Below are 20,772 nucleotides of genomic sequence, written 5' to 3' on the forward strand. Positions count from 1 at the left end.
ATGTTGACCGTCGAAGTTAATGTCAACAAATACTGTACGTAAGTAATCTTCTTAACCCTCTACCCATATCCCGACAGTAAGAAAAAAACTCACCTCAGTACGTGTTTCCAAACAGTTCACATTCCTGCCACTACCGGCGTTACGGTACGTATCGGTAAGTACTCTTCAGAATGAACGCCGTACTTGCTAGGCAACTTCTCTTGCATATAGTTAATACTGCGGAAATGTAGGAAGATTGAATTCTCTAGGCTCATCGGCTAGCCACATGACGACATACAGCGAGCCATGACACACTTTGAACTGAACACCCAGTATAGAATATTACATTCCAACTTTATTCCACGTTTGTAAGTATAATGCCATTAAAGATCCTTCCTTTAGATTTGAACCAGCGAATCTCGAATTTAATATCGATCATGGTCATAAACACTACCAACGATTACTTCAGTTTGGAAGGTTATAAAGGAGAGAAGATTTCCTTGATTCTATGACTGTAGCAGAGGGAAAATTTGTTTAACCCTGTATTAGACTTTGTAATAAGAGGAAGGACTATATTCATGTGTATAAAAATACAAGAGAAGGAAAACCTTCTGCATTGCATGCATGCTTTCGCTAAATCGATAATACCAACAGATAGACACACGGACGGACAGACAGACGGAGTGTTTGCGTGCGGCACGAGGCCTCCATACTGCAGTGGTACTTCTGCTTAGCAATGTTTCGCCAAGGAAGGCGTCTCGAGACAGACGGCCTCTCAGAGCTTATTCATTTGCTTCTCTAGATGACTCGGGCACGATGCAAAATAAGACTGAATTGAGTGTTCATAATCATAATACGTCTTATTTAACGAAAGTTATCTAGTGGAGTGCAGTGTGTTGGCCTATTCTCAGTAACTGTTTAACGTTGCTTACCTACTGCTACAGTACAGTATGGAGGAATCTAAAAGACGGAACATAACATTTAACATTTAACGATTTACAGCTCGAACTTATTGATCTTCAATGTGACTAAGGGCTAAAGATCGTTTGAATAATACTACTAGCCTGGTTGAGTTTTACAAGACTAAACATTAGCAATAATATCCACGACTACACAGGCTGGCTGTGAAAATGATTGCTATGTTTGGCTCAACATTTATATTTGTGGTCGACCTGGTTGGCGAGTTGGTATAGCGCTGGTCTTCTATGCCCAAGGTTGTGGGTTCGATCCCGGACCAGGTCGATGGCATTTAAGTGTGCTTAAATGCGACAGGCTCATGTCAGTAGATTTACTGGCATGTAAAAGAACTCCTGCGGGACAAAATTCCGGCACATCCGGCGACGCTGATATAACCTCTGCAGTTGCGAGCGTCATTAAATAAAACATAACATTTTTTTTAACATTTTATATTTGTGAGCAACTGTTTTCTATAATCAACTTTAATAAAGGCAGACATCGAACATCTTTAACTGATGTTTCAATACGATCAGTAGGCTACAGTTCCTTTCAGCTGCCAACAGCATAAAACCTCGTTTTGATGTAGTGATAAATAAAAATATAACAGAATGGTATTGTACATATAAGTAGCTATAGAATTTCTATTATTTCTGTAAAATAAATATTTCTTTATTAATTAATAATAGTTCCAAGGTAGTTTTGCAAACACTGAACGGGAATTCATTTCATAAACACTCATAATAGGACTTCCTTTTGTGTATATTTTGTACGAGATCACCCCTTCTTCCAGTCCACCCTTATACAGAGCGCAGCTAATATCTGCATTCCGCTCATGAGCTGTGAGCCGGCTCGGAGAGCGCAAACCTTGTGCAGGCCTGGTCTAGAGAACTCAAATTTTGTGTGAAAGTCTTGTACGTGAAATAGAATCAGGGGTGAAATAAGGAAGAGAAAGAAACTAATGGGAGAGTATGGTGGAGAGAGATGCAGGAAGGAACAAAGGAATAAATGAGAGACAGATAAATAAGTACATACATAGCTACATGAAAAGTTGTAGGGAAATAAGAACTAACTGGAAGAAAGTGAAAATGAAAATAGTGAAAATGAATGTTAATGGAACAAGAATGGAAAAAAAAAATATTGATAAGAATGAATGAATGAATGAATATTGATATGAATGAATGAATGAATGAATGAATGAATGAATGAATGAATGAATGAATGAATGGATATATAGGGCTACTCAAAAAGAAGAAGCAAATTTCAAATATTTATTTCTTCCAAACTACAAAAGATAGAAACACAATTCCAACGTTCCTGGACAGACGAAAGTTTAAATTTTGAACAGTCCGGGTAGAAGTTCCAATCACGGTCGCATTGGCGCTGTTGATTGCACTGTTAAGGCCAAAGTCAGGCATAGGGGGGATAAAAACACGGTCTTTTACGTAACTCTACAGATAAAAATCACAAGGAGTGAGATCTGGAGGCCTGGGAGGCCACCGGCGATGAAGGTGATCTTCTCCTCCTCCTCTTCCAATCCAACGTCCTGGAATGGTGTCATTCAGGTAACGTCAGACGTGGTTAGAGAAATGAGGCGGGGCACCATCTTGCATGAAGATGAAGTCATCTGAATCATCTTCAAGTTGAGGAAATAACCAGTTTTAAATCATGTCTAGATAGGTAATTCCTGTCACAGTTTTCTCCATGAAGAAGAAAGGTCCATAAACTTTGTTTAAAGATATGGCACATAAGACGTTAATTTTCGGTGAATCTCTTTCATGTTCAATAACTGACATACGATTTTCACTGGCTCAAATTCTAACGTTATGGCGATTAATTTTTGTTGTGGTCGTCAGGATGCAATGCTTGCAATACTGCAGTTTGTACGGCTTCATGTGCAGACGGTGTTTCAGAACTCGCCATACCGTTGATTGAGGAATGTTCAGTTCTCTGCTTGCTCGTGTTGTGGATTTTTTGGGCTCCTTTCGTAAACTGTATGAATACGCTCGACATTTTTATTCGATGTGCGTGGACGTACCGTGCTTTTCTGTTTGCAGAGCAACCATCTTCTACGAATTTTCGATGCCAATGGTAAATCTGCTTATGACGATGAGGTTGTTTATTAAACTGACGGCGAAAAGCACGTTGAACTTCAATAATGGACTCTAGTTTTGCTAATTGCAGCACACAAAATCCTTTTTTCAGTTGTATCGCCATTTTACTACAGACAATCAACAGCGCATGACAAGCAACAGCGTCAGTGCGGCCGTGATTGGAACTTTTACCCGGACTGTTCAAAATTTAAACTTTTGTCTGTGTCCAGGAACGTTGGAATTGTATTTCTATCTTTCGTAGTTTGGAATAAATAAATATTTGAAATCTGCTCCTTCTTTTTTGAATAGCCCTGTATAAAGGAAGAAGGAAATATTTAAGTTCCACACAATCACGGATGTATTCCATATAAAACCGGAAGTTTGCTGTCCCCTAAATTTACACTTTGTGTCTGTTAACCTTCCCACTCAGTGAAAAGTAGCGTCTCTAAAAACATATTTAGATGTAAAACTACCTTTATCTAGTAATAAATCACGCTTGTTATGAGGTATAAATCGTGCACAATTGGCCACCTCTGACACATATCATCAAGTGAGATATAATGGACTATTTAGGATCAGGTTTTGTTGCCTGTTTCTATGAACTTATTTTTCAACAAGGTCCTCATATTATAATCTATATGGAAATAGCGTTTCTTAACGTGAGTGCAGTTTAGCAACTAACAATTCATATTGTCTTAAATACAAGCTTATAAAATCAACAATATCACTGCATTACTGCTAGAAAAGGACGTTGATTAAATTATATTGTATTGAATTGTATTTATCAACATTCCATGGTATTCATACATTGCTTCACAGCTAGAATATGGAACAAGTAATAAAACTTAATACTATTATAAAGTCTTAATTTATAGTCACAGTCTAGTTGAAATATATATAGACGAGATTTACAATATAGTCTACTAGTACAACACAAAGTTTTAGTATCAATTTCATGAAGCGTTATTGAATGTCATGAATTTATCTACAGAATAGAAGGCGTGAGAAATTAGGTACTATTTTAATTTGGCCCTAAATAACCTTATGTTTTGAGTTTCATTTTTTATATCGATAGGGAGGCTATTAAAAATTTTTACTGCCATATAACGCACTCCTTTTTGATAGCACGATAGACTTGCCGATGGAGTATGAAAGTCACGTTTTGACGTGTATTTATGCTATGAACTGTTGAATTAGTTACAAAGTTTTCACGATTACTTAAGAGGAAGATTATTAATGAAAAGATATACTGACAAGCCATGGTTTTGTAGTTTTTTGAAAATAATCCTACAAGATTCCCTAGATTTGGCACCTACTATTATTCTAATTACTCTTTTTTTGTAGTAGGAATATACTGTTACTATCTCTGGAATTTCCCCAGAATATTATTCCAAAACTCATTACCGAGTGGAAGTATGCAAAGTATATTGTTTTAAGGTATTGATATTTACTATCTTTTGCATAGTTCTAATAGCAAAACATGCTATTTACTATGGGGGTAATTTCTTTAATATGATTTTTCCAATTTAACACTTTGTCAATTTTTAAGCCAATGAAATTGGTTGTTTTTGTTGTCGTTTCTAATAGGGATCTATTGTTAATTACACTGGTGGCCATAATTCTGGAAACTTTTTGTTTTTTTGTATTGAATTATTATAACATCGGCATTGATTCACAGATTTATACAATCGAAAATGTTACTCGTGACTGATCCGTTAATTATGGGAAGATCTAAATATTAATTTCAGATTTCATTATTATTTCTCATTATATCCTGTATTAATTATTATTAATCGACAAATCTGTCTCACATCTCTTGGACTTACTTTAGGTTTTCTACCAGTCCTAGGTGTTGTTTTACAAGATTTTGTGGATTTGTACTTCTGCCATACCTTCTGGACGCCAGACACTGTAGCACCTTTACCAAGTTTCCTTGCAATTTCCTTGAATGTATAGCCTTCTTCTCGAAGTGTGACTGCCCTAGAACGTTTCTAATCCTTTCGTGCATCCATTGTGATAAAAGGATCAATAAAATTTGTTGTAAAGCAATCAGGTGTTACCCTAACGAAATCTTAAGTCAGACTAATGATAGAAACACACTAATAATGTCCATATTTTATGCCAACAATGCTCAAAAATACTTCTACTGATCAACAATAATCTAAAAATCAACAATGGACCAGTTTTTATTACGGTAAATAATGGGAAATTATAATGAAATCTGAAATTAATATTTAGATCTTAAACGACAAGAACATAATACATAGTAATGATTATTTATTGTTAAAATATTCAGGATTTAATATAATACCTTTATTACAACCCCAAAATTAACGGATCAGACATGAATGACATTTTCAATTGTATAAATCCGTGAATCAATACCAGTGTTATAATAATTCAGTACAAAAAAAAGTTTCCAGAATTATGGCCACCAGTGTATTGCGCTAGAAATTTGCGAGGTTGAATTTGGACAGGATTTAAATTGAATTATGTTAGTTTTGTTACAATTTAGTACTAATTTATTGACTGAGAACCAGTCACATATTTTGATAATGAAAATTAAAAGAATACACGTTATATTAACTTTTACCTTATTTCACAGCCTTCGTATCATATACTACGCACAACAGGAACGTTACAAAAACTGAATTATTCGAAAGTTGGCACTTGAGGTTAAATGTAATGTAAATGCACATTAAGACAACTGCATTGCGACGGAGAACACATGCGATCTTATTTCCGAGGGTCACGCCACTAGAGGTTGTTTTGAAGCAACTGTACCCATGGCAACGGGGACCATGCAAAGGAATTAATTCTCAGAGGAAGACGAGAATGGCTGAAGGAGTTTGCGGAGTCAGGTGTCTGACCCTTACGTCACAACGCAATTAATCTTCTTCTTCTTCTTTGTTTAATTTCACTCGAGTGTGCTCCCTGTCCAATTGCACAAGTTGTCCTGGAGTCAGGAGTGTGGACAAACACGAGTTAAGAGAATCATTAATTATAAACGCTGGGGGTCCACGTGAAAGCCTTTATAAAGATCTCAACTTTCGCAATGGACTTGGCTGCTTTCTTATTCTATTTCCTGAAGTCTCACATGTGTTTCCACGTTTTCTTTGGGACACTAGTACTCCGTTTTTATTTCTAATTTAACCAGAGTTTTCTGTGTAATTTTATAAATATTAATTTCAAATAGTTTCACCATTTATGACTCTGTTCAATTTGCTTTTCGCCGTTACACTCACTTTCTCACTGACATAACTAAGGGATCTATGGAATTCTTTGCAGATTCTTTCCTTTTTAGCACTCTTGCAATATGTGGAGCAGATACGACATGCTGGTAGACTTCAAATTTTTTTGTACATTTTATCTGAAAGTATCATAGACCTCACGGTTAACTGGATGCAATTTAAAAACGGATATCGTAGTTTAATTAATTATTTTGAAGAAGTTTTGCAATTTCTTACAAAGAGCAACAGCTATAGAAAAATTCGGAAAGAGAAAAACAGTGTTTATCTCTTTCCTACAACAATCACAGAATACATCCCTATCTGAACTAATAAAATCCTTCCCTTAATCCACTGTGCAAAGAGTACACTTTTTTAAGGAACCCGGAGGTTCATTGTCGCCCTCACATAAGCCCGCCATTGGTCGCTATCCTGAACAAGATTAATCCAGTCTCTACCATCATATCCCACCTCCCTCAAATCCATTTTAATGTTATCGTCCCATCTACGTCTCGGCTTCCCCATAGGTATTTTTCCCTCCGGCCTCCCAACTAATACTCTATATGCATTTCTGGATTCGCCCATACGTGCTACATGCCCTGCCCATCTCAAACGTCTGGATTTAATGTTCCTAACTATGTCAGATGAAGAATACAATGCGTGCAGTTCTGTGTTGTGTAACTTTCTCCATTCTCCTGTAACTTCATCCCTCTTAGCCCCAAATATTTTCCTAAGCACCTTATTCTCAAACACCCTTAACCTATGTTCCTCTCTCAGAGTGAGAGTCCAAGTTTCACAACCATACAGAACAACCGGTAATATGACTGTTTTATAAATTCTAACTTTCAAATTTTTTGACAGCAGACTGGATGATAAAAGTTTCTCAACCGAATAATAACAGGGATTTCTCATATTTATTCTGTGTTTAATTTCCTCCCGAGTATCATTTATATTTGTTACTGTTGCTTAAAAGATAGTTGAACTTCTCTATCTCTTCAAAAGATAAATTTCCTATTTTTATATTTCCATTTCGCACAATATTCTCGTCACGAGACATAATCATATCATATCATGTGAATGCACTTACATATTTAAATTGCTTATTACATTATACTTGTGTTTATCCCCAAAAAGGCCAAAACACGCAAATATGCACGGAAAAAATACACATTTTTGGAACTGGAAAGTAATGAATTGGATAAGTACTAAGTTTGAGCTTTGTTCCGTGTTCCTATAAAACATGCATTTGCATGGAATTCTCGCCTCTATTTACAACTAATATACAATTGTTAAACGAAAGACAAAGAGACTTTTATACTTGATTGTGTCACATATTTTGACTCATCCATTAGTCTGTGATCCTATGGGACACTCGCAATAGAACTTCTCTTTGCAGTATCACAGGCAACATTCACCAACGTGTTGGTGGGTTTAATGCCATTAATTAATGAATAACACCCCACTTTTCCCCTTCCCTTCCTCCCCTTTCCGTTTCACTGTAATATATAAATTCAAAATGATTCCACAGTTTCATTTCCCGTAATCCGCGGCCTAAACCCGTTGAATTACTGTGCTGCATTCTCGTGGCCATTGCATGTATTAAGACTCGGCTACCCGCTGTTTATCCAGGATCTACTCCTGCATTGTTTTCTCTATTAAAATTCTTAATCCGGACTTTCTGTATTCTTCCTAAACCAGGTCAAGGTCGGTAGAGTACTCTACCCCGTTACGCCTTTTCATGCAGAACTTGTGGGCTTGGAATTAAACAACTTCCACTCCATTGTGGTACGGCAACAAAAAAATAAGATATCAAACTCTATGAAAATTGTACGCAGTGTCAGCAATGTTACACCTCAGAATGCTAGAAACTAAAGAAAGGAAGACAAAAGAATAGATGCGTTTTGGAACAGCTGATTGCCTTCTAGAATTGCTAATCATACTAATCTTTGTAGTTTTAATATACAACTAGGCCTACGCCTTTCTCCTCTCTAGGTGTGGGGGTAAGCTAGGAATCTACTGTCACAATAAAATGCAACCTTAATAATTGTTCTCCTTGTATTCTCCTCGTTCACCCTGAATTCCTATTATTCCTCTTGTCTTCCCGTTGTTCTCCTTATCTTCTTCTTGTTCTCCTTGTCTTCACCTTGTTCTCCTTGTCTTCTTCTTGTTCTCCTTGTCTTCTCCTTGTTCTCCTTATCTTCTTCTTGTTCTCCTTGTCTTCTCCTTGTTCTCCTTATCTTCTTCTTGTTCTCCTTGCCTTCCCCTTGTTCTCCTTGCCTTCCCCTTGTTCTCCTTATCTTCTTCTTCTTCTCCTTGTCTTCCCCTTGTTCTCCTTATCATCTTCTTGTTCTCCTTGTCTTCACCTTGTTCTCCTTGTCTTCACCTTGTTCTCCTTATCTTCTTCTTGTTCTACTTGTCTTCTCCTTGTTCTCCTTATCTTCTTCTTGTTCTCCTTTTCTTCTTGTTCTCCTTGTCTTCTCCTTGTTCTCCTTGTCTTCTCCTTGTTCTCCTTATCTTCTTCTTGTTCTCCTTGTCTTCTCCTTGTTCTCCTTGTCTTCTTCTTGTTCTCCTTGTCTTCTCCTTGTTCTCCTTGTCTTCTCCTTGTTCTCCTTGTCTTCTTCTTGTTCTAATTGTCTTCTCCTTGTTCTCCTTATCTTCCCCTTGTTCTCCTTATCTTCTTCTTGTTCTCCTTATCTTCTTCTTGTTCTCCTTATCTTCTTCTTGTTCTCCTTATCTTCACCTTGTTCTCCTTATCTTCTTCTTGTTCTCCTTGTCTTCCCCTTGTTCTGCTTACCTTCTTCTTATTCTCCTTATCTTCTCCTTGTTCTCCTTATCTTCTTCTTGTTCTCCTTGTCTTCACCTTGTTCTCCTTGTCTTCACATTGTTCTCCTTGTCTTCACCTTGTCGTTATCTTACCCTTATTCCCCTTGTCTTCACCTTGTTCTCCTTATCTTCTCCTTGTTCTCTTGTCTTCACCTTGTTCTCCTTGTCTTCACCTTGTCGTTATCTTACCCTTATTCTCCTTGTCTTCACCTTGTTCTCCTTATCTTCTTCTTGTTCTCCTTGTCTTCTCCTTGTTCTCCTTATCTTTTTCTTGTTCTCCTTGTCTTCCCCTTGTTATCCTTATCTTCTTCTTGTTCTCCTTGTCTTCTCCTTGTCTTCTTCTTGTTCTCCTTGTCTTCACCTTGTTCTCCTTGTCTTCACCTTGTCGTTATCTTACCCTTATTCTGCTTATCTTCACCATGTTCTCCTTATCTTCTTCTTGTTCTCCTTGTCTTCACCTTGTTCTCCTTGTCTTCACCTTGTCGTTATCTTACCCTTATTCTACTTGTCTTCTCCTTGTTCTCCTTGTCTTCACCTTGTCGTTATCTTACCCTTTTTCTCCTTGTCTTCACCATGTTCTCCTTATCTTCTTGTTCTCCTTGCCTTCACCTTGTTCTCCTTGTCTTCTCCTTGTTCTCCTTGTCTTCTTCTTGTTCTCCTTGTCTTCACCTTGTTCTCCTTGTCTTCACCTTGTCGTTATCTTACCCTTATTCTCCTTGTCTTCTCCTTGTTCTCCTTGTCTTCACCTTGTCGTTATCTTACCCTTTTTCTCATTGTCTTCACCATGTTCTCCTTATCTTCTTCTTGTTCTCCTTGTCTTCACCTTGTTCTCCTTGTCTTCTCCTTGTCCTCCTTGTCTTCTTCTTGTTCTCCTTGTCTTCACCTTGTTCTCCTTGTCTTCACCTTGTCGTTATCTTACCCTTATTCTCCTTGTCTTTACCTTGTTCTCCTTATCTTCTTCTTGTTCTCTTTGTCTTCTCCTTGTCCTCCTTGTCTTCACCTTGTTCTCCCTGTCTTCACCTTGTCGTTATCTTACCCTTATTCTACTTGTCTTCACCTTGTTCTCCTTGTCTTCACTTTGTCGTTATCTTACCCTTGTTCTCCTTGTCTTCACCATGTTCTCCTTATCTTCTTCTTGTTCTCCTTGTCTTCACCTTGTTCTCCTTGTCTTCACCTTGTTCTCCTTGTCTTCTCCTTGTTCTCCTTGTCTTCTCCTTGTTCTCCTTGTCTTCTCCTTGTTCTCCTTGTCTTCTTCTTGTTCTAATTGTCTTCTCCTTGTTCTCCTTATCTTCCCCTTGTTCTCCTTATCTTCTTCTTGTTCTCCTTATCTTCTTCTTGTTCTCCTTATCTTCTTCTTGTTCTCCTTATCTTCACCTTGTTCTCCTTATCTTCTTCTTGTTCTCCTTGTCTTCCCCCGGTTCTGCTTACCTTCTTCTTATTCTCCTTATCTTCTCCTTGTTCTCCTTATCTTCTTCTTGTTCTCCTTGTCTTCACCTTGTTCTCCTTGTCTTCACATTGTTCTCCTTGTCTTCACCTTGTCGTTATCTTACCCTTATTCTCCTTGTCTTCACCTTGTTCTCCTTATCTTCTCCTTGTTCTCTTGTCTTCACCTTGTTCTCCTTGTCTTCACCTTGTCGTTATCTTACCCTTATTCTCCTTGTCTTCACCTTGTTCTCCTTATCTTCTTCTTGTTCTCCTTGTCTTCTCCTTGTTCTCCTTATCTTTTTCTTGTTCTCCTTGTCTTCCCCTTGTTATCCTTATCTTCTTCTTGTTCTCCTTGTCTTCTCCTTGTCTTCTTCTTGTTCTCCTTGTCTTCACCTTGTTCTCCTTGTCTTCACCTTGTCGTTATCTTACCCTTATTCTCCTTATCTTCACCATGTTCTCCTTATCTTCTTCTTGTTCTCCTTGTCTTCACCTTGTTCTCCTTGTCTTCACCTTGTCGTTATCTTACCCTTATTCTCCTTGTCTTCTCCTTGTTCTCCTTGTCTTCACCTTGTCGTTATCTTACCCTTTTTCTCCTTGTCTTCACCATGTTCTCCTTATCTTCTTCTTGTTCTCCTTGCCTTCACCTTGTTGTCCTTGTCTTCTCCTTGTTCTCCTTGTCTTCTTCTTGTTCTCCTTGTCTTCACCTTGTTCTCCTTGTCTTCACCTTGTCGTTATCTTACCCTTATTCTCCTTGCCTTCTCCTTGTTCTCCTTGTCTTCACCTTGTCGTTATCTTACCCTTTTTCTCATTGTCTTCACCATGTTCTCCTTATCTTCTTCTTGTTCTCCTTGTCTTCACCTTGTTCTCCTTGTCTTCTCCTTGTCCTCCTTGTCTTCTTCTTGTTCTCCTTGTCTTCACCTTGTTCTCCTTGTCTTCACCTTGTCGTTATCTTACCCTTATTCTCCTTGTCTTTACCTTGTTCTCCTTATCTTCTTCTTGTTCTCTTTGTCTTCTCCTTGTCCTCCTTGTCTTCACCTTGTTCTCCCTGTCTTCACCTTGTCGTTATCTTACCCTTATTCTACTTGTCTTCACCTTGTTCTCCTTGTCTTCACTTTGTCGTTATCTTACCCTTGTTCTCCTTGTCTTCACCATGTTCTCCTTATCTTCTTCTTGTTCTCCTTGTCTTCACCTTGTTCTCCTTGTCTTCACCTTGTTCTCCTTGTCTTCTCCTTGTTCTCCTTGTCTTCTCCTTGTTCTCCTTATCTTCTTCTTGTTCTCCTTGTCTTCTCCTTGTTCTCCTTATCATCTTCTCCTTGTCCTCCTTGTCTTCTTCTTGTTCTCCTTGTCTTCACCTTGTTCTCCTTGTCTTCACCTTGTCGTTATCTTACCCTTATTCTCCTTGTCTTTACCTTGTTCTCCTTATCTTCTTCTTGTTCTCTTTGTCTTCTCCTTGTCCTCCTTGTCTTCACCTTGTTCTCCCTGTCTTCACCTTGTCGTTATCATACCCTTATTCTACTTGTCTTCACCTTGTTCTCCTTGTCTTCACTTTGTCGTTATCTTACCCTTGTTCTCCTTGTCTTCACCATGTTCTCCTTATCTTCTTCTTGTTCTCCTTTTCTTCATCTTGTTCTCCTTGTCTTCACCTTGTTCTCCTTGTCTTCTCCTTGTTCTCCTTGTCTTCTCCTTGTTCTCCTTATCTTCTTCTTGTTCTCCTTGTCTTCTCCTTGTTCTCCTTGTCTTCTCCTTGTTCTCCTTGTCTTCTCCTTGTTCTCCTTGTCTTCTCCTTGTTCTCCTTGTCTTCTCCTTGTTCTCCTTATCTTCTTCTTGTTCTCCTTGTCTTCTCCTTGTTCTCCTTAAATTCTCCTTGTTCTCCTTATCTTCTTCTTGTTCTCCTTGTCTTCTCCTTGTTCTCCTTGTCTTCTCCTTGTTCTCCTTGTCTTCTCCTTGTTCTCCTTATCTTCTTCTTGTTCTCCTTGTCTTCTCCTTGTTCTCCTTGTCTTCTCCTTGTTCTCCTTGTCTTCTCCTTGTTCTCCTTGTCTTCTCCTTGTTCTCCTTGTCTTCTCCTTGTTCTCCTTGTCTTCTCCTTGTTCTCCTTGTCTTCTTCTTGTTCTCTTTGTCTTGACCTTGTCGTTATCTTACCCTCATTCTCCATATCTTCTTCTTGTTCTCCTTGTCTTCACCATGTTCTCCTTATCTTCTTCTTGTTCTCCTTGTCTTCACCTTGTTCTCCTTGTCTTCACCTTGTTCTCCTTGTCTTCTCCTTGTTCTCCTTGTCTTCTCCTTCTTCTCCTTATCTTCTTCTTGTTCTCCTTGTCTTCTCCTTGTTCTCCTTATCTTCTTCTTGTTCTCCTTGTCTTCACCTTGTCGTTATCTTACCCTCGTTCTCCATATCTTCTTCTTGTTCTCTTTGTCTTCACCTTGTCGTTATCTTACCCTCGTTCTCCATATCTTCTTCTTGTTCTCCTTGTCTTCACCTTGTCGTTATCTTACCCTCGTTCTCCATATCTTCTTCTTGTTCTCCTTGTCTTCACCTTGTCGTTATCTTACCCTCGTTCTCCATATCTTCTTCTTGTTCTCTTTGTCTTCACCTTGTCGTTATCTTACCCTCGTTCTCCATATCTTCTTCTTGTTCTCCTTGTCTTCACCTTGTCGTTATCTTACCCTCGTTCTCCATATCTTCTTCTTGTTCTCCTTGTCTTCACCTTGTCGTTATCTTACCCTCGTTCTCCATATCTTCTTCTTGTTCTCCTTGTATTTTCCTTATCTTCACATTATTTTCCCTGTTTTCTCTTTATTCTCTTTGTGTTCTCTTGTTTCCTTTCCATTTCCCACGTTTTCACATTCCCTTGTTCTCCTTCCATTCTCTTTCCCTTATTCTCCTTCTATTCCCTTTTCCCTTATTTTCCCCTTTTCTCCTTGTCTTTCCCTTGGTTTCCTAGTATTTCACTTATTTTCCCAGTATTCCTTGCTGTCCCAGTATTCCCTTTGTTATAGTATTCTCATTTTTCCCAGTAATCTCTTGTTATCCTATTACTCCCCTTGTTTTCCTTGTCTTACGCCTCTTCTTTTCCCCATACCTCATGTACTTTATGTTTTCCCGTTCTCCGCTTTCAACAATAATCGAATTTTTCCGACAGTGCACGATTTCATGAGATCCCTTGGAAAATGTGGAAACACAGTCCATAATTTCTCATTATGATCAAGCAATAATTAGCTTATAGTGGAGTGAAGAAAGTTCATCTGCAAGAGTAATATGCGTTACAAGAGCGGTATGTTGACGTTTTCATGTTCGAGGAAAAGATTGAAAAAGCGAAACGTAGTTGAGCTTTTTTAATTTCCGAGAACATGAAAACAAACATACCGCTCGTGTATCGTACATTATTTTGTGCAAAAATCTTTATTACATACCTGAAAGAGGAATTTCTAATTAGTTGCAATGGAATCTCCATCTTTGTTTCTGTTCAATGACGGCAAATTTGCAAAACAAAAATATCTATCTTCAACATTGTTGCTTTAAAATGTTTTCTGTGTTTCCTATACTCCAGCAGGCCGTGATATACGTCTGTCTTTTTTTTTCCTCCAGTCTATGATGAGTCTGGAATCTTGTTGATTTTTTCACGAGTTCCTTAATGTTACTTGCATTACAAATGCAGTAACTTTTGTGGTGTTGTAGGGTTTACTTAATTTTTGCAAATATTTAAAAACAATAATTAACAGTGCAATTTAGGTGAAATTGCAGTGGTAAGTTTCCAATTTATAATTATTATTATTATTACTATGTTAAACGTCTCTAAAAATAATATGTTAAAAGCCTAAAGCAGTAAAATGAATGTGGCGCTTAAGTGGTAAGAAGATGAAAATTGTTGTGTGTGTTACGTTGGAAATACTGAATGTCGAATTTCACACTTACCGCGTATTGGTTTTGTGCGGAAACCAAGCAAATACGCACGATCTCGCACAAAATTATTTTACATTAGGGCCAATATTATATGTTCACCGAAATTATTTCGCATTCACATTGCCTTGTATACGAGTAACTGGATTAATCACTTTCAACGTGTAGTGAAACGTGAGTGCTTTCTGTTTATAATTACCAGAGTACAAATAATTTCAGAAAATGATGTCAGAATTTATTTCATTCCTATACACTTTTTCTTCAATTCTACAGGCCTGTTCGTTTGAATAAAAGGCACATTAAAAAGGAAATCCAGAGCACTTTGTACTGCGGAATAATTTTCCTTCTGTGTTGAAATGAAAGGTATTAGAGAGTATTAATTTTTTAATTGCTCGATCAGTTTCGCAGACCATATCTGGAGAAGAGGTAGACTAGGCATTTAATCCTGAATTATAGAGTCGGGTTTATAATTCACAATTAATATTAAACATACAAAACTCTTTAAAACGACGTTATTGCTTTGGGAGCGTTCTCAATTATTTGAAATCGTCGATATTTATAAGCTTCGTAAAGAGATATAAATTGATCCTCGTTAAGAGAATATACCACACATTAACAAATAGTCCTGAACACAGTTACAAAAATGGCATTCAAAGCGAAAATTAGACTAAAGAAAACAGGTATTTCTAATTATAAAGGGACTTTATATCCTGTACAAATTTAATTTACCTTATTGTTATTATTATTATTATTATTATTATTATTATTATTATTATTATTATTTACCATTATTATTATTATTATTATTATTATTATTATTATTATTATTATTATTATTATTATTATTTACCATTATTATTAATAATATTACTATTATTATTATTTACCACCATCATTATTATTATTGCTATTTTTTTTTTCAAGAATAATAGCCCATAAGTTGGAAGCTCACTACGAAACTCTCATTGGTGAAGAACAAAACGGTTTTCGAAAAGGCAGATCTTGCGCAGATGGGTATTTTACTTTGAAGATTTTGATCGAAAAACATAGGGAATTTAATAAAGAAACTCACCTTTTTTTTGTATTCACTGTATTTACACTGCAAGTGGGCAAGCACCCGGTGACAGTGGTATACACAGTATAAACAGTACACAATAAAATTACAATACACAATTATACAATACACAATACAATTATGTACACAATACAATAAGAATACACAATACAATTTAATACAATAATTACAATTAATAATAGAACATAAAATAACCTAATTTTATAATACAACCTACATATGTATAGGCCCTACATAAGTTTCAATAGTCTTTCACTTTACTCTCATCTCACTCACTGTAGTGGCACTATGACGCATTTCACTGACACTTTAGGACACATTTCACTGACACTATAGAACACATTTCACTGACACTTTAGGACACATTTCACTGACACTATAGAACACATTTCACTGACACTATAGAACACATTTCACTGACACTTTAGGACACATTTCACTGACACTATAGAACACATTTCACTGACACTATAGAACACATTTCATTGACGCTGTAAACTATCACTGATCGGAACTATTCACTGCACTTTAAAACCATAACTTCACTGACTCATCTCGCTTCACTGATACAACCGTTCAAATAAGACAAATAATTACACCCTTATGCATACTTGGCTTTTATTGACTACGAAAAAGCTTTTGACCGTGTTGACAGAAATAAGCTCTTTCAAATTTTGGCAGATGATTCAGTTCCAAACGCAATTATAAGAACAATTTACGAATTACATAACCACAATATTATCAAAATTACTATTGGATTAGAACATACCGAATGGAGACCGATAAACTGTAGAGTTCGTCAAGGATGCCCCCTCTCACCACTTTTATTCAATATATACGTACATCAACTCCATCATCAGACATTGGCGACTAACAATTCATGGAAACATCCCGCTCTTCCGAAATTGTACTCTAGATACATTATTATATGCAGACGATCAGGTTCTTTTTACTACAAATGAAGACGAGCTGCAATATTCAATACATCACCTCAATATAATAGCACAAAATTTCAATATGAAAATTTCCCCAAACAAAACAAAATTTATGGTGTTCCAGTTAGGAGTTTGCATTGGAACCCATACGTTAGAACAGGTAAACTCATTTAAATATTTAGGTTATAATTTGACATACTTACCTGTTACTGATATATCTGAAAATATTCAACATTTTAATGGAGCCTTAAGAACCATCAACCAGGTTTTCACAACCACGAAAACCCAAAAACATACCAGGTTAAAAGCATATAAAGTTCTAGCAAGACCTGTCCTCGTGTATGGTAGTGAGGCCTGGACTGTCCGAAACTCAGATGCTCAACGCCTAATAACTGCGGAAATGAGATTTCTAAGGAGGACTGCCGGCTACAGCTTGCTTGACCACAAAAGCAATCAACTAATTACAAAAAAAAAAAAAAATGGAAATTGCACCTATTTATGAACATCTCAAACACTATAGACAAAAATGGCTTAACCATGTCAATAGGATGGACCTTTCCAGACTCCCAAGACAAATTCCCGCTATATACCACATGGAAGACGATCTTTGGGACGCCCCCTGAAAAGATGGACGGAGACCGTAACAGGGCACTAGGCCTAATACCTGCAAGGACGAGGACGATGATAATGATGATGATGATGATTATTATTATTATTAATTATTTAACTACGCTATATGAACTACTACGTTATTTACCGTCCGTGGGATTGGTGTCTCGGTTTCTTTTTGGAATTCAATTATACACGCTATAACATCTTAAGTCATATCGCGTAGGATCTTTGCTTGTTTATCAGTGGACCATGAACTATAGCTATGATTCTATTTCTGTCGTCATTTTTGTCATAAATAGCTTAATTAATTTTTAACCCAGTAATCGTATTATAGTTATTCATTAAATGATTCGTTTCTGGCTCTGTCTTAGAAAGGGAAGGATAGAATTATTTTTTTCTGCTAGACGGATAGGGTTTATCTTTCGTACACTACTTTTAACACTTGAATATAAATAATTGATTAAATGGTGATCATACTCGTGTTAATTATGTAAGCATGTGCGGCTTACATCTGTTTCGATGCTACTTGATACCATCCTCAGAGCCCTCTGTGTCTCGGCGTCATCTCAACTTCGCTTCCTGTTGTGTGGGTGCGTTCGTGTGATGAAGAGTTGTGTCAAATAGTGTGTGTGTTCTGAAATTGATCTGTGTGTTGAGAATTTGATCAGGGTCTGTTTTAGTGTGTCTGTATATTTCATATTGTTCTAGTGTGTTGAGTTTTTGGTTTTTGGGTTGTATGTGTAGGATTTCCATGTCCGTATTTATGTTATTGTATGTGTGGTTAGCATTGGTTATGTGTTCGGCATATGCAGATGTATTGTGTCCTCTGGTTATTGCTTTAATGTGTTCTTTGTATCGAGTTTGGAATGATCTGCCTGTCTGTCCAATGTAGAAACTGTCGCAACTATTGCATGTGAGTTTGTATACACCTGTGTGGTCGTATTTATTTGTTTGTGTTGTTTGTGTGTTGATATGTCTTTGTAGTGTGTTTTCTGTTCTGTATGCTATGTTGTATTTCTGTTTTCTGAATGAAGATGCGCACCGCTACCCCTATCTATTTGGCTTCTCGTTTTCAAAATTTATCCGCATATCATCAGCTAAGTACAAGATCTCATCATAACAATTTACTCATTATACCTCACCACAAGAGATCTTTATATTCTTCAACTTATACAGTTTCAGTTGCTAGAAATTGGAACTCGCTTCCGAGTGATGTAAGGGGTTGTTGGACAATAACTTCATTTAGGTCAAAATTACATAAATTCTTATTTAACAGATTAATTGCTGATTAATATTTGTTACTTATAATGAAACTAACGTCTGTCCATTCTTATTATTATCATTAATTTCTCTAAGTAGATTTACTAAACCTCTAATGGCAATTACATTAATATTTTCATTGTAGAAATATGTTTTAGATTTATATACGGTATATATTTTTTTCTCCCTGTAACACAGTCCTAGTGAGCTTATATTAAATTAATTTTCATCATTTTATTAGCAATCTCAAATCTTAAATTAATTATGATTGATTGAATTAAATTACCATATAAATTAAGTTACTATTATACCTTATAGGTTTATCTAAATTTCAATATATATGTAGTCTACTAGTCGTTAAAACTTAACTGAAGAATATTGCTGGAGAACCTTTTAAGTGAAGTGTAAATATTTGTAATTTAAATATGTGTTGTATTGATTAAGGCTGGTTGAGTGGAAGAGAAGGCCTTATGGCCTTAACTCTGCTAGCGAAAATAAAACATTATTATTATTATTATTATTATTATTATTATTATTATTATTATTATTATTATTATTATTATTCTGCACGCATTGTATTCTTCACCTGATATAATTAGGAACATTAAATCCAGACGTTTGAGATGGGCTGGGCATGTAGCACGTATGGGCGAATCCAGAAATGCATATAGAGTGTTAGTTGGGAGACCGGAGGGAAATAGACCTTTGGGGAGGCCGAGACGTAGATGGAAGGATAATATTAAAATGGATTTGAGGGAGGTGGGATATGATGATAGAGACTGGATTAATCTTGCACAGGATAGGGACCGATGGCGTGCTTATGTGAGGGCGGCAATGAACCTTCGGGTTCCTTAAAAGCCATTTGTAAGTAAGTATTATTATTATTATTATTATTATTATTATTATTATTATTATCTTATGTGTGTTTTTGTTTTCGTATGTTAGTGTGATGTATTTCTTGTGTTTTTGTGTTTGTGTTGTGTTTTGTGTGTTGTGTTTGTTGAGTTTTTGTTTTGTCTTCCTTATTATTCTTGTTTTTTCTCGAAATAGTAGCACCTGCACATTTTAAATTAGTCCTTGATGAGAAATTTTGGAATGAACGCACTGTATAATGATGTGCACTTAAATGCTGACAAGGAATCAACTCTTAAGTCTGAGTAGAGTAGTTCCCTGTTACACCGTAAGTTTAAAACCCTTTCGTTCGAAATGCTTGTAGCATTCACAAAGCAGCAGATAGTTCAGAATCACTATGTTTGAAGCTAGATTCTCTACATTATAAACTAAACGTGGGTGCTTGCCCTTGTAAGTTGGAGAAGATTTTGGAACGTAACGCCAGGTTGCGAAAATGAAAGACATGCCTGCCTCCATCCAGAGGAGTAGTTCAAAGGCGAACTGTCTAGAATATCAGCAGAGGTAGCGTCAATGAAATACGCCCTGAATGATGAATTCAGGAAACAGCCCGGTGAGAAATCTTCTCCCTTCTGAGATGTCAGGTACATCTAAACAAAGTTATTTCATTTTAAATGCCTTTAACTCAAAATGTAAGTGGTGCTGAGCCAATAAATTAGTACTAAATTGTTACAAAACTAGCAAAATCAAATTTATATCCTGCCCAAATTAAACCTTGCAAATTTAAAACGCAACAATTAACAACAGATCCCTAATTGAAATACGCATTTAATGAGGAATTGAGAAAACAGGCCTGTGAGATGTCAGGCACATCTATTATTCATGTCTGGCGATATTGCCGAAATTTCTTGACGGATGGCAGCTTTAAATTGTTTTAGTGTTCTCAGCTTACGTTTTTAGACTTGCGCCATTTGTAAAAAAATTACCTGAAGTTGTAAATGGCTTTTAAGGAACCCGGAGGTTCATTGCCGCCCTCACATAAGCCCGCCATCGGTCCCTATCCTGAGCAAGATTAATCCAGTCCCTACCATCATATCCCACCTCCCTCAAATCCATTTTAATATTATCTTCCCACCTACGTCTTGGCCACCCCATAGGTCTTCTTCCCTCAGGTCTTCTATACGCATTTCTAGACTTACCCTTACGTGTTACATACCCTGTAAAACTCAAACGTCTGGATTTAAAGTTTCTAATTATGTTAGAATACCGTACAGTTTTGCATTGTGTAACTTTCTCCATTATCCTATAACTTCATCCCTCTTAGCCTCAAATATTTTCCTAAGCACCTTATTCTCGAACACTCTTAACCTCTATTCCTCTGAAAGCAAAAGTGCAAGTTTCACAACCATACAAAACAACCGATAATATACTGTACTTAACTGTTTTATAAATTGTAACTTAGCGCTTTTTCGAAAGCAGAATGGATGATACAAGCTTCTCAACCGAATAACTGGCATATGCCATGTTTATTCTGCGTTGAATTTCCTCTCGAGAGTCATTTATAGGCTATTTGTTACTGTTGCTCCAAGGTACTTGAATTTTCTCACCATTTCAAAAGATAAATTTCCAATTTTTATATTCCAAT

General features: G+C 36.7%; 1 protein-coding gene across 1 annotated transcript in view; it reads left to right on the plus strand.

Moving 5' to 3' along the window:
- Ccn overlaps positions 1–20,772 on the plus strand; it is a 970,566-nt gene that overhangs the window by 337,434 nt on the left and 612,360 nt on the right. The gene's annotated exons all lie outside the window — the stretch shown is intronic.

Source organism: Periplaneta americana, chromosome 14 (assembly GCF_040183065.1).
Source record: "Periplaneta americana isolate PAMFEO1 chromosome 14, P.americana_PAMFEO1_priV1, whole genome shotgun sequence".
In the NCBI taxonomy this organism is placed as follows: domain Eukaryota; kingdom Metazoa; phylum Arthropoda; class Insecta; order Blattodea; family Blattidae; genus Periplaneta; species Periplaneta americana.